This window comes from Triturus cristatus, chromosome 3_2, assembly GCF_964204655.1.
Source record: "Triturus cristatus chromosome 3_2, aTriCri1.1, whole genome shotgun sequence".
In the NCBI taxonomy this organism is placed as follows: domain Eukaryota; kingdom Metazoa; phylum Chordata; class Amphibia; order Caudata; family Salamandridae; genus Triturus; species Triturus cristatus.
The window spans coordinates 709,968,681-709,984,221 of NC_140584.1; positions in this window are offsets into that span (position 1 = coordinate 709,968,681).

Consider the following 15,541-nt stretch of genomic DNA (forward strand, 5'->3'; position numbering starts at 1 on the left):
AAATGTTTTATAAATTTAGCAACATGGTCTTGTGGCCACCACTCAGAACTGCGTGGGTGCCTGATATTATTCGGGAAGAATATTTCCCCTCCTAGTGAATCTTTATTGCAGTTTTGGAGGTAGAGGGAGAATCTGATTCCATAAAAAGGTTGGCCTCATCAAGATCCCCTTGATCAAGGTCTGGTCTGCAGCGCTTAAACATAAACAGCGCTTGTCCACACCCTCATGCTCGAACGGAAACACATATCAGAAAACAACAGTCAACCTTAATGAAAGCAAATGGAGGTTACTCATATGAGAGGAGCAGCATTTAAAAGAGGCAGATTATTCACTACATGGACTTTTTTGTAGACTGACTATTCCATTCTGGAGTGTTTTTCTTTGTGATGTATAATACTTTCAAGTGATGTGTGGAGTAGAATTAAAGGAATAATCCATAATGCTAGCCTCCGGTCTTGTAATAAAATCCATTCTTGGCATATCTCACAACTTTATGGCCATGTGCTTTATATATATATATTTCATGGCTTCCATGACGGATTTACGTCTGTTCAAATCTTTCCCTTTTGTCATTCATCAACTACAGTGACTCACTAAGTAAAAGCTTAGCACATGATGATCAGTGACACCCCACTATTCTTTAGCAAAACCTCTACCGAGCTTACGCCCTCTAACTTGCAGTAGAGTAACTCTCCTTCCTGCCAACTGACGGTATTTGTTGAAAATAATTTGTGGTGGAGGACGAGGCCAGGGAGTAAAATGAGACTAAGTGCCTATTTTAGAGTTTGGTGGATGGGATACTCTGTGACGAACGTGCCAAAAATATATATATATCCCATTCCCTTCCCAGTACTATAGTGATTGCTTTTTCCACTTTCAACTTACATTAGACAGGATATCTGCAATATATGTGATGTGTGTGACATAGTATTATTGTTATTTATGTGCCTCTTTGGAGTCAGGGTAGAATTGAAAGGCAGTCAGAGAAGAGCAGGGCTACTGAAATTAAAGTAGGATAATAATCTGCCCATTACAACTGCTCCAGCTGCAGACTGAACAGAACAGCAGCCCGACACTAGCATGCCTCCATTAATATTGCACAACAAGAATACTATGAATTTTGCTGCATATATGCCTTACTCATTAATGAGAGGTAATTTTTCATTTTACAAACAAAGTGCTTTGTTTTTACTATGAAATCCTTTAAATAAACAAAAACGCTTTTATTCTGCTGGTGTTCTGGCTTAATTCCTTGGATTCAGTGCTTTATGTGATGCAGATGTGGGGACATCTTGGCCTTGTGACTAATCACATCTAAAATTCCAATCACCCTAGGGGACAAGCACTGCGCTGCTACTGTGCCACTATACAAAAAGTGTTTTCACTGAGCATCATTTATAAATTGTCTATTTTGTTTTTTTCTTGATATATCTACTCCTGCTGTTCCACCATCATGGCAGGAGATAGCCACTTGGCCAAATATCATCAGCTGTTGACTTTGGAGAAGTTGGAGTCATTTTCCACTGCTCCCAGTCCCTCTGCCCAGCCGCCAGCACCTCCATCCCAGCCACATCATTGCCAGAGCAGCCGGCAGTGTCCACCACTGCTGCCCCCCATCATCCACAGATTTCCTCCTTCTCCACCATGTCCTACAGGAGCTTGTGCTGCTTTGTCAAAAGGTGACATGCATTCACACTCTGATAGAGGCCCTCTAAGCTCTTATTTTAATATACTTTGTTTGGTGGGTGGGACTTTTGTGGTGGATGGAGAGGGCGGGAAGTGGGAAGGGCAGTTGGGGAAGGGAGGACTTTGCTGGACATACTTTGGACATTGGTTGGGGTGACTTATGTATTTGTTTGGGGAGAGGGGTGGGCCTGTTGTAGGTGTAGAGGGTGGGTTTTAGTGGTAAAAAAAATAATGGGAATTGCTTCTTCAGAAGTAATTCGTCTTTTCAATGCTTTTTGGGCAGCCTGCTTTTTTTATTTACAAAAAGCTGCCTTCTGAACCGTCACATACTGTACATCGATGTTTCCCCATAGACTTTCCCTAGCAGCTTCTGAAGTCCCTTGTCATATTATTGTTTATTTGCTAGGTTACTTACATTACTTATACCCAAACAATATCCAGCTACCAGAGTGGGAACAACACAGATTAGGTCTATCTTATTGATCGAGGGTGTTTTGCCACTTTTGTAGCACCCAGCCACTTATCAATGTATATACCAGTTAGTTATACAGTAGTCCTACTGCTTTCTGCAACTATATTGACCACTAGTGTGGTATGCCTATATTGTTAACTACATACATAAACAATCTTAATCTCCAGTAGAAATTACTAACTAAACTAGTTACATTCAACTCTTAGTTCTCTTACCTGAATGGATGAAGTGATGGCTTATTTCTCACTCAATCTTTCAAAACATTATTGCAGGATTTACTAAGCTACCTTCTTAATGGTGGTGGTAATATTAGCAGGCTAGTGCGCTACGAGGGAAAACATCACAAGCGAAGTCCCACTCCCACCAAGGTGAGCTCCAAATGTAGGATTAATCAAAAGGATCATCCATCACAGGCAACTAGATTGAACAAAAACACAGAGGTCGTGGGTTATTCATTTCATAATTTATCAAAGACAGAGACCAGACTACCTCCATAATGCAAAGACCTGACAAAATTCTCAATTCAGGAGGAGTGGACTCAGAACAGGAGAAGGTTAAGCGTTTAAGCAGCACAGGCCTGAATGATGATGTTGACAAATGATGTTATCTATGACTATGTATCTCTTTTATGCATGGGTGTGTTAGTGGGGCTCGCATGGGATTTTTCTCAAATAAGAGAAGATCGTGCAGTGAGTTGAAGTCACATGCCCCACGTCCGCCCCACTAAGCATGTGATCCATTTATGGTGTAAATTCATAAGCAACAACTCAATATATCACACAGCCTGGGGTTAGAGGGTTAGGTGTTTGATGAATGAATGAGGACAGGTAGTTGAGGAAAGGTGTAACAAAGACAAATACTACACAACAACAATATTCATCGGGGTGCTGAGCAGAAAATCATCATTATCAAATCTGTTGTATAAGGAAATTTGACCATTCTTATCAAATCTGTAACTGCGGGAATGACAGATCAATTAAAACATTGCAAACAGTCTTTCAGCTCCAGAGACCCACATTTTTATATATCTAAATGTTCTGCCAACTATGTGTGAAAAATACAAATTAGGGAGTTTGAGCTTACAAAGTTCTAAAAATTATGACTGTAAAAAATAAATATAAATACTGCATATCAATGCCAAATTGGCTGGTGCATCTGCATTACTCTCAAAATGACCATCTTGGGTGCCTTGCTTAACCGGTCCAGTAAGGTAAGCAGATGTGTTATGGAGCTTTCACCTTTTCTGCAGGAGAAGAGAAGGCTGCGAATTGTTTAAACAGAAACAATATTGTAGAGTCAAAGAGAAGGACAGAAGGCAAGCCTAATGAGGAGTGGACCAATAGGCAGAGCAAGAGGATAGGATGCTGCGGTTAATCATTAGGACTCATGTGCGATTAACTGTGAAGTGAGAGCAGTTTTACAGCCAATCCCAGACAAGTAGCTGCATGTACCTGGCTGATCAATCTCACAACTGCCATAAACATTTAGCTGAGTGCGTCCATCATGTGATGATGTGGCATCACATGTCTGTCTTCAGATACAGGCCCTCCGACTGCAACCACATAATAGAGGAGTTTGGCATTTTAACCAGCACACACTACTCAGAATTTCCTAAATCAACACACGTCTCTTCAGTCCTCTTAGAGTCATCACCATGTTTGTTTCCCTTTGAAGAAGAAAACGTACTTCTTCTGGCTGTTGAGGAAGTCCCACCCTGAGTCCTGACTCCAAGTAATGAATCCGTCTGACTCCCGACCCAAACGAGATTGAGAAAGATAGACCTGTAGTGCACTGCTGTGGATGAACAACAAGAGCGAAAAATGTGAATGTATTCTGTAGATTTGCATTGGTTAACGAAACTGGCTGATCTCTTCTCTGAAGAACCAGAAAAAAAGTCAAAAGGTGGACCATGCAAGCTAGTTAAGATTGAAAGGGCCAATCACCTTCAGGCAAAATCACCCATCAGCCACCAAACATTGCAAATCATTGAAATCAACTTTACAACTTACTCTCATGTTCTACTACCTCAAGAATCATCAATCATAAACTCACATCACTCAATAATATATCACTCATTGGTGCAATAGTTACCTGTCCAAGCACGGTGGTACACAATTGTTGTATTGTTTAGCCTCTTTCCCCCTGAAAGCAACACATTGGCAGTCTTGCTAATTAAATGATCTTTACTGGGGCAGCCCTGTTGGGAGTTAAAGAAAGAAAGATGGGCACGGGATGGAGGCAGGCATTATCTCCAGTGTCCTTGAAGGGAATGGGGAAGCTTTTCATTGCACAGTGATCCAACTCCAATATGGCCATGCATGTGCCTAAATGGTGAGGTTGCATAAGTCAGATATAAAATACAGGATGTTCCTTTAGCTATATCCATTTCTTTCTGGGCAAAGCAGTTTGACGCTAATCTGAAAGTTTCATGGTGACCTACTCAGTCAGGGAAGTAGAGTTCCCCCTAAAACTCAGGGGCTTGCCCAGAAGTTGGTCAGCTAAAACGTTTGAGTCTGACCTGTCACACTCATTTTCCTCCTCTTGTGGTGTTTCAAGAACAGTGTAATTGTGTGGTATGAAGTCTTAGTTAATTTTAATCATTGTTATTCCCTCTACATTTTGAAGCGAGACACTGATCCCTCTAACTGTGCCAACTGCACCAGCTACACTGATCACACAATCAGCAGACACGCAGGCTACTCGAAAAGTCAAATACTTTATTGCCAGCCTGCTGAGCTGTGGCCATTGGTGTATCTTCCCCTACCAAGAGACCAATGGGTTTTGATCCATGTAGACCTCTTTTCGGTCATACAGATAGTCTTGGAACATATTCTGAATGGTCATTGGTAATGCATATGCACTTGATCCAAACCCTGCCACTTGAAACCAAGCCATTGCAGAGGTTCAGTTTGACCCTTCTTTTGTTGTTGTTCATGTTGCTGGTGTTCTTGTTGCTTGTGTTGGCTGCTGTCAGACAATAGCATTGCCTTCTCAGGAGGTTGAAGGCTGTAAACCAGAACTTCTGCCTGGGACTCTAACTTCCAGCAATTCTTCTTTCAGGTCTCTCGGCTGCTCAACAATCCAAGTCTTGCATAGTGAAACGTCCACTTCTGAAAAAGAAATGAAGTTGCCCAGTATTTGTTTGTACCGTAGATCAAGTATTGTGGCACAGATACACTCTTTGGATGACATGATCTCTCTTTACATCTTTGGAATCAATAGCCTAGTGAATGATTAAGCTGTCAACCAAGTAATGCACTTCTCTGTTCACAGCGCAAGCCTTTGTGATACCTTTTTTGACTGCTCCTGTAGCAGACACAACAACAGGATATCTTGGCTCATCATACTGTCCTCCCTGCTGACATCCCATGTGTAAAACGCAAATGCAAGTAGCATCTGTGTCAGACATTTGACTAGGCCCCATTTGCCTACCTACTTCTGTCCTTTTGAAGAGCATAGTCATTGATCGGTCTGTAATGCTCAAACAGACATGGCAGCATGTAACAGGTTGAGTTCCAAAATGTTGGCACCTCCTGTATGAGGGCTTTAACTTGTACTCTATCAGCATGCTGCATGATACTCAACTACTTCCAGGCTTTAAAAGAGTGAATAAATTGAGTGCAGATTCTTCGTCACATGGTGAGCATGATGCTCATTATGTCATCTTCTTTGAAAAAGTCCTGTATAATCAGGTTGATGCAATGCGTCCAACAGAGGAACCTGAAATAGCCACCATTTACTATGTCCCATTGACCGTGGCACAAAAATCTAAGTCTGAGACTTTTGGGTCACAGCCACTCAAACATCTTGCTATACATATCTTCCCAGATGCTTGCAGCTGTATGGGATTTCTCCATGGTGAACTTTGCAACTGTTACATGTTGCTGAACGATTTTAAAAGTTCCTTCAGTGCTGAGACCTGTAGGTAGCTGCTGCCTAATCTCCACAAAAAAAGATATACTGTGCTGTGATAAAAATGTAGTCAGTTTCTTGACAACTGGTCAACATGTCTGTCATTAGGTAAATAGTATGAACAGCACTTCGCTGCAACGTTTGTCGAACAAATTGCAGCACTTCATGATGGAGCACTGAAACAGCAACTCTGTTCAAAGTATTCAGGTTGTGAACCTTTCATTTCAGGCAGATGTCCATCACAAAGATTTAAAATCCCATTCCTCCTATAAAAGAAAAAGGGAGGAGGTCCAGCACTAACAGTTTAGCCAGCTTCCCGTTATACAAACATGCAGCTGGGCGGTTGCATTTATAGGACCCCTTCTGCCTAAACATGCTAATAATAGCTTTGATTTTTTCTTTCGCTGTGTCACTGATGCAGGTGACTTTTAGAGAGAACAAGGAGGTGGTAGACTCAATGTGCATCTTTGGGCAGTCACTGATGCAGTGGTTTCTCCATCTGAGTCTTTTGCCATTATGAGTTTGCTGATGTGGGTGATGCTGGCGCACTGCTGGGGACAGGGCTGCTTTGCGTGAAGCTGTCACCCTGTTGTTCCTTATCACGTCTCACCATGATTTGCGCTGATTCCCCTAGCTCATTATCACCACCACCAGCAGCAATTTATTAAGTTGCTTCTCCCACCTGATTGTGGGATTTTTTTTTTTATGGGTTATTTGGCCTTCAGTGCCATAGTGTGAACCCGGCTTACTGCAACGAACTCTTGTGTGGCAGATGGAGCATATTGCAATGTTATCCTCTTGCTTGTTAATCATAAAGAAGTCCCAAACTGGGCAAGAGAACTTTTTTAGTGTCCCACTGGTGCCATTTTCCAATGCCAGAATAACTGAAAGCAGATGGGTGTGCCTCTCTGCAGTGCGTACTTCGATTGAGGTACCGGTGGATGCAGCTCTCAGCGGGGGCCTTACAAATACAGAAGTTGGTGGTGCAACTAGTGCCACATCCCTTGGAGCAGGTTGAATAGGAGGGTTAATTTTGGTGTCCTCTGAGCCAGCTTCCATGACTGGTTCATCCTCTTCATCCCCTTCCATAATTCTAAGGCTTTCAGGAATATTCCTTTTCCCTTGTCTCTCGTAGCAGGTCTCGGACTCAGCCGGGGTCCAATCCATTTCCCATATCATTAGAAGGGGGGGCTTGGAGAAGATGGTGGAGTACCCTTAGTTTTCTTGCTGGAGATCGGGAAGCCAATAGTTCAAGAAGATGTATATCTTGCTCAGCATGAAGCTCAACCTCCTGTTCTGTTCTAACTTCAGGAAGATCTGTTGCTGGTTGTGACTCAGGTTGTCCAGTTTGCTCTGTTTACCACAACAATTGGGACTAGTTTGCCGCTGAGAGAAATCCAATTCAAACTCACTCCTCATCACCATGATTTCAGTGGTTGCCACTAAGAGACAAGAGATTGGGCTTACATTGGAGTGGTGCTGTTGTTGAAGCGGGAGTGTTGCTCCCAGCAAAGGATGGTGCAGCAGGCACACAAAGTTTCCTGAAAAAGGAGAAGGGTGGTAAGCCAGTGGTGGCAATCTGCTTCTTCATCTCCTCCTTACTGGCCACCTTCTTGGCAGCACCTTTCTTTGGGGCTCTGTCAGCCGAAGGGAGGAGGACTCATATGTTGTGGTCTGGTCACTTTGTACAGGCCTTCTGTTTGGCCGTACTGTGCGTGATGTCTCTTGTGCACCTAAAGGCAAACAAGTAAGAAAAACATTTAGTGAAACATGTCATTTTTGCAGTTTATATTATTCAAAGTACAAACAATCTTATTTAGTTAGGTTATCACAAATAATTAACAACAAAAGTGTATTTATTCCAAAGTCAAACCACACCACCATAACACCATATTTCAATCAGGATAACAACATATAGATGTAAGTGTTTGCTTTATGTGCATCTAAGGAGAGATACCTGTGGCAAGCAGGAAGGTGCAGGGGGAAATGGAATAATCCTGAAAAATGAATTCTAGTGTGCACCTATGGCAGGCAGGGGGTACAGGAGAAAATTGAATAATCCTTAAAAATTGATTGATGGTGTGCGCCTATGGTAGGCAGGTGGTCCAGGGGAAAATGACTAATGACAATCCTTAGAAAAAAAATGCTGGTGTGTGCCAGGTAACCATGGCAGGTAGGGGGTGAAGGGAAAATGTTAAAAAAGAACAAAAAGGCATATCATATTTAATACTGTTCATATATACATATACTACAGTGATCCTCAAGCACATTAAACCGAGTGAACTGAAAAAGTAAAACAATGAAAAAAAAACAATGAGGCATTGCCCTCTTCTATCAATCTCCCTACAAAATGACTTTGAAAACTGGAAAAAAGGATTGAACACAGTGGATGGCTGATCAAAATGGCAACGTGCTATACAATAAGAAGCAAGGTGGCATAGACAATAAAGAACACATGCAGGTCTATGGCAAAGGCACACTGGCTAGATACACAAAATGGCCACTGACCACAGGGTCAAACAACAAACAAGGAAGCATGAACACAACAAAAAACACCTGCAAGCCTATGGTAAAAGCACAATGGCTGGCTACACAAAATGTCGTCCGGCCACATGGTCAAACAACAAGCAAGGAAGCATTGACAACGAGAACAAATGAAGGCCTATGGCAAAAGCACACTGGCTTGCTTCACAAAATGGCGTCTGGTCACTTGGCCAAACAACAAGAAGCAAGGAGGCGTGAACACATCAAAGAACACATTCAGGTCTATGGCAAAAGCACACTGTCTGGCCACACAAACTGACCACAGGCCAGATGGTCAAACAACAGTTAACGAGGCATAGACAACAAAGAACACATGCAGGCCAATGGAAACTGACTACATAAAATGGATACCGGACAAAAGGCATGGTGAACAAAGTCAAGAGGTGGCCTATGGCAAATACACAGACACTGGCCTGACAATGGAGGCATGGTAAATAACGAAAAATCACTACTATTAATTCAGCAATGCCAAAAATAAAAATAAATGGAGCTATAAACCTTTTACAACAACACACATCTTCCCAAGGCATCAAATATAAAACCATCCACTTTTTACAACAAAAAAAAAATTCAAATTTTTTATTTAATCCAATGCCATCCCTGGCCTAAATGATGCTTTGAAACAAAATATACCGTAGAAACAGTTATTTCATGTATCCAATTACTAGTACTGGTATGATGGCCGATGGGTAGACCAGACCACATATTAGTATAAATGAATAATGCAATTTTTTTTTTAAACTATGGAAAAATGTACTGAAATGTGAAGGCCTTTTTTCCCTTACAAAAGATAAGCTTTACGGGCAAGATGTTTGGCGCTGTGCCATGAGATGCTTATGGTTTGAGGCTCTAATCAAGGTGTCAAAGATGAAGGCCTACCAGCTACCCTCGACGAATTATCCACATCAGCAGGAGATATGAGGATCTGAAGCAATTTAGGAATCTGGTTCACAATGGGTGAATACTATACCCGATCAATGTACAACTCTAATTGCCCTTGTGGTGAACAAAACCTGCTGGCTGTATGCTTCATATCACCAATGAAAAAATAAAAAAAGACATATTGGATTATATGCAACCTAGATAGTACTTGTAAATGAATGGACTCTAACTTTGCAGTGCACCTCCACTTGTGTGTTTTGGAATTTGTCTGACCTTCAGGTTGCACCTTGGGAGCAGCAGGTGTTTTGGTTTAATGCACGCAGCAAAAATGAAATTTTTTGATAGGCTGGGATAAGTGGGAGGTGCAGTACCAGGAGGAGCTCTGTGTAATGTTGTGTGTGTGATAAAAAAAGAAAAGATTAATGCATAAATTAAACTAAGGCCCCACTGCAACTCCATGCCACCCACCACACCCACAAACAAAAAAACAAGACAAATTAAAGAAAATGGTTTTCGCACTGAAAAACAACCTGAGCGGTCCATTGGAGTGGAATAATCAATACACTGTAGTTGATACCCAGTGGTACTGCTCACTTTGTCTAACACAACATACCCCTTAATGTCCTGGACCATCGCATAGCTACACGTGTTATGGATGTCACGATAAGGTACCTGACACTACATTCTCTCACTCATGTGACAAGGTGAATGCCTTTCTTGTGTACTCTTCACACCTCTATATGCTGCTTCAAAAATAGGAAGGCGTAATACTCATATGTCTTGCCAAGTCCTTTGTGTGATGTGGCCTTGATACATTGTGCATCCACAGGACAGGCCTTAGGTGTTTTAACAGACGCAAAATGTGGTCCATCACAAGACTCACATGCATGTAGAGTGAGAATGATGACACAGTACAGACACATGTGAGACTCGACACATAATGGCAGAAAAAACAAGGGTGATGTTTCCACTGTACATGTAGCAGATGTGTGAGAGGTGAGTCACCACTAATCTAGACAGATACAGGCCTTGAACTCTTGTGCAGGCTGAACTCATCACCATAGTGTCACTGTCAAATCATTCCACCCGCTAATCTGTACCCTCTGCTAAATCAACAGGTACCATCTCCCTAATGATTAAAAGTAAACTTACTGAAGTTTTTGTTGACTTTTCACAAGGAATATGTGTACAAAGTGGCAATTGCTTCAGTCACCAGTGTAACTGTACTACTGCTAAACTTCGTTATGTACAATTCATAATTGCATGCAGTCAGGGATCAGGGGGAATAAGGCTCTAAAAACCATTACCGTGATGTCATTCTGCTAGGCTGAGTCTAACACATTTATATTACCCATTCAGAGACCAATATGTGTGATGATGTGTCCAAGGGAGCTTCATCAGTGATAATGCTGCCATCCTCCCCACATATTCCAGAGAAACAACTTGTACGTCATGTATGGGCCATGCAGATGTCAAAATCTAAAGGCATTAACATTGGCTAGCACTCTGAGGCAATTACTAGTGTCCAGTTACATAGGATGAGCATTCTAATCACTGAAAGGAAGATACCCATTCACTTACCAGTACCTCTGGAGCACCATACAGCCGCCCGCACTGGCAATTGACCTTGACCACCAGGACGTCCAGCTCCTCTGTGGTGAAAGGACGGGCCCTGATGTTCTCAGTACGAGCCATGACTGGTGTCAGAGATGAAGCACATCAGCAGTTGGTGGGGAGGAATGGCAGGCAGCATTGTCTGTAGGCAAGTGACAAGTATGGCCATTTCACACACATATATAGGCCCCTAGGGTTGTTTCAAGGTTATTCTGCTAATGCAATTGGTCCGCCTCAGTCGCATTATTCAATTGTGGCCAATGCCTGTGCCTGCACTGGTGTGGCACACCTACCGTGATGTTCAAAAACTGGAAGGCACTACCGCAAAGGCAGTTCCCATTGACTGCCATGTTATTCGCATAGGCGGTGTCACACCGTGGGGCTCTGAATGTCACTACAGCTACCCTGCATTATTCAGTTGAGGCCAATGTCTGTGCCCGCACTGATGGAGCACGCCTACTGCGACGTTCAAAAACTGGAAGGCACTACCGTGAGGGCAGTTCCCATTGGCTGCCATGTTTTTCGCATAGGCGGTGTCACACCACAGGTGTCAGAATGTCACTACCGCTACCCTGCACTATTCAAATGGAGCCAATGCCTGTGCCCTAACTGGCAGTGCACGCCTACCACGATGCTAAAAAACTGCAAGGCACCACCGTGAAGGTAGATCCCATTGGCTGCCGTATTATTCGCATCGGCGGTGCACACAGTGGGGGTCAGAATGTCACTACCGCTACCCGGAATTATTTAATTGGGGCCAATGACTGTGCCCGCAGTGGCTGACAGCAACCGTGCGTGAAAACACATTGTGCATTTGCATTCTCAAATTTAAAAGTGCATCACTGATCCCAACACAATTAAAAAAAATTAAGTGCACCTTGTAAAGAGATGGGAGAGTTGACATTTTACTTTAGTCTTCCCACACATGTAATGAAAGTACACATGTGGTAAAATGCTTTTGTCTGTCTATCATCACAGGTCATTTTCATCCATGTGGGCATGTATACACATTTCCTGTGGATTTGTGTTTTATTGTTGGGAATATGGAAACAAATGTGTGTGATGTAAACTCCGCCAACAGTCATGATGGTCTGCCCACGTAATGTGCATATATTTCTGTACAAAGCACAGTATATTAATAAAGTCTTGTCCAGCTCACACTCACTGCCAGCATTTTGGTATGATGTTGTGTTTTGTCGTACTCAAGGCGGATTTTGTGCAGTAGTGACAGCAGCTACATACAAATCTGCATTTATACTGTTTGCCTCATGTGCTGTGTCGTCTACCCATAGGGCTGGGTACACATGATTTAACAGGGTACCATATGCCTGACACATAGACTAATTTTTATTTGACAGTACTTAGTATGTATACCCTGGACACCTAATTTACTACAGGGGATCAAAGTGTCTATGCATGTCATTTGTGCATTAAATGGATTCACCAGTTCTGTTAAAGTTGTGGTTGTGTGAGTCATTCTGTACGCTGTTACCCACATCTCATCTTTGACTCTTTTCACACGTGTTCCCTGCCAGATTGTGAAGGAGAAGACCAGCAGGGTATTGGCCCATAGCAGACCTGTTGAAAACGCAGGATACAGACATCATAAAAAATTTCTGTCTCAATCGCCTTATGCTCAGTTGGAGCTCCATTTGATGCCTCACAGAACCTATCTGAAGGAAGGTGGAATCTGAGTACATGGTTGCCCCCACTTTTTTCATGGTGTTTTGCTGGTTTTCGAATTAGTTTGGCTGGGATCCTGCTATTCAGGACCCCAGCCTATCTGCTTTCTCCCTTAAATTGATTACATGTACCTTAGTTACACCTCCAATTGGATTCTGGGGTGCCCTTATAAGTCCCTAGCATACGGTATACTATGAACCCAGGGCATAGGCACCCTAGAGGCCTACTATGGGCTGCAGCATGCATTATGCCACCCCTGGGAAGCCCTCCAAAATGACACCACAGGTCTGCTACTGCAGCCTGAGTAAGGTGGTGCATGCATCCCTTACTGAGATATAGGTTCACTATATCTCACCCAACCACTGCACTTATAAACCTACAAGTCACCCCTATGGCAGGCCTTATCACTCCTGGAGGCAGGGTGCTTGGTTTTGTGTGAGAAGGTGCCCATGCATGAGCAGAGCACCTCTGCAGCCTTCGGAATCTCTTCTCTGGGGTTGTCTGTGATGCAGCCTGACCATATACTCTTAAGTGCCTTATAACCAAATGGTAAATGCTAACTTTGGGATGGCTGCACGGCAACATGTTGTGTTTGGTGTCAAACACATTGGAATCATACCCCCACTCCAGTAACTGGTGTGGGAGTATGATCCCACCCTTCTAGAGGGAGAGACATGACAGCACCGGTATACCCGGTACCAGCTAACAGAGCCCTGGCATCACAAAATGGATGCTGCCAGCCACGAACACGAGTCTGGCCTCCTGCTGCTGACCAAAACTCCTGCAGGGGAGGCCTGGACAATAGGGTTCCTGCCACAGGGAGGTGTTACCACCTCCCAGACAGACCTTGGTGGATTAGGGCTGGGTGGGAGCACTCTAAGAGTGCTTTGGAGTCTGCACTCGGGGCACATTTGGTGTCCTTGTGCATAGTCCGGTTCAAACCGGTTGCAGGGGCTACCAGCCCCTGCTCTGGTGTGAAACTGGACAAAGGAAATGGGTGTAGTCACCCCTCTTTCCTGACCCTCCCATAGATGGGTCCCCAAAGAATGTCCAATCCCTTCCTTGGGTATAAGAAAGAAACCCCTGGCTACAGGACTTTAGATTACACCTGGACAAAACTCTGATACAGAAATCCTGGACCTTTGACGATCTACATGACTAGATGACAGAAGAATCTCCCTTGGAGTAAAGGAGTTATTACCCTGCTTGGCAGGCACGAACGTCGCATCTGTCCGGTCTGCATCTCCGAGGCCCCTGCCGGACGCCGATGAATTTGCAACACAGGACATGGGTTTCCAGACTTCCCAGAGGTTGAACCAAGTCCCCAGCAAAGCTGAGACCCGTAGCTCTCGTGGGTACCGTGGAATGAAAACCCCTGGACACCATGCACATTTGCAAGTGCATCAGCTTCTCAACGTCCTTTGAGGCTGGTCATTGAGTTACTTGTAGCTCAGACCCCAAGCACCTTTTACACCAAAGATTGCTGGCCTACACTCCACGAGTGTTCCGTGAGCCCGCTCTTTGTGTTTTCACTTGAGGCTCCTTTGCGATCCCTGGTCTGTTGACTGGTGGGTGCCTGTGAAGGCAACTGTAACTTTAATTGGGCTTTCCAGGTTGCTCCAGACGTGCCCTGACTCTCCTTTGCTAGGGGAGTCCCCAGGGACCTTGCTGGTCCGCACCAAAGCATCTTTCCTCTTCTTCTGTGGGTTGCTGTTGCCAAGGCTGCTTGTGTGCAATCCAGGCACCGATGCTGCAGCACTCAACATCCTTTGTGGGACAGCCAGAATGCAGCTCCTGGTCATCCTCGATGCCTCCTGGTCCTCGTGGCTGAAGAGTCAAACTTCCCCTCCTCGTACCTGAAGCACCCGACATCGGTGGGCATTCGACTATCGTGCCCCTGGTCACTGGCAAGTGACCCACACTCTGTCCCTTCTGCTTTTAGGTTCTTCACATCTTCGATCCAGGCTTGGATCTCTTCGGACACTTCTCATTTTCCCGGCAGCAGCACTTTTCAGCTAGCTGCCATTGAAAATGACGATGCGACCCGCCATCATTTGACACCTATGCATCCGGCTTCCCTGGGTGAGGTAACATGAGTACTCTGGTTCTCCCGTGGGTGTTGGCCCTAGAACCATCTAAGTCCAAAATGGTTTGTTCCTTGTCCACTCCTAAGTGTCCTTAATGTTTAAATTTCCAACCGCAACTTCCCCAAAGAAGCTAACGGAACTCGCGGCTGTGTTCTCACACTGCACACGTACCCCGTGGGTCTCCTGTGTCACTACCTTGGGCGGTTCCTTGGGGTCCCAGCGATTCTACAGGCTCTAGGCCTTGTGTCTAGTCAAGTCGTTGTTCTTATACCACTTTCTTAATATATGGTTTGGTTCGCACCTAGGGCCTATCGAATATTGTGCAAATTTACTGTGATGTTTGAAGTGTAACATATGTGCTTTGACCTCTAGCCTCATAAAGAGACTAGTACGGTGTGTTTAGAAATAAATACAAATATCTTATATATATACCTAGTGTGGTCTCCTTTCATTTATCCAATTAAGAAGGGGGACCCCAAAAAGTAGGTAGAGGGCGGGAACGGCGGGGTATGAAAATCAATGTAAATCACAAAATCTTTTCATTTTGGAGGTGCTCTCTTACACTTGCTCCCAATGGGTACCGACCGGACCCTAGATATAATTATTGTATCAACCCATGTACACTATTTGAGCTAATCCTCATTGACAATGCATTATGTTT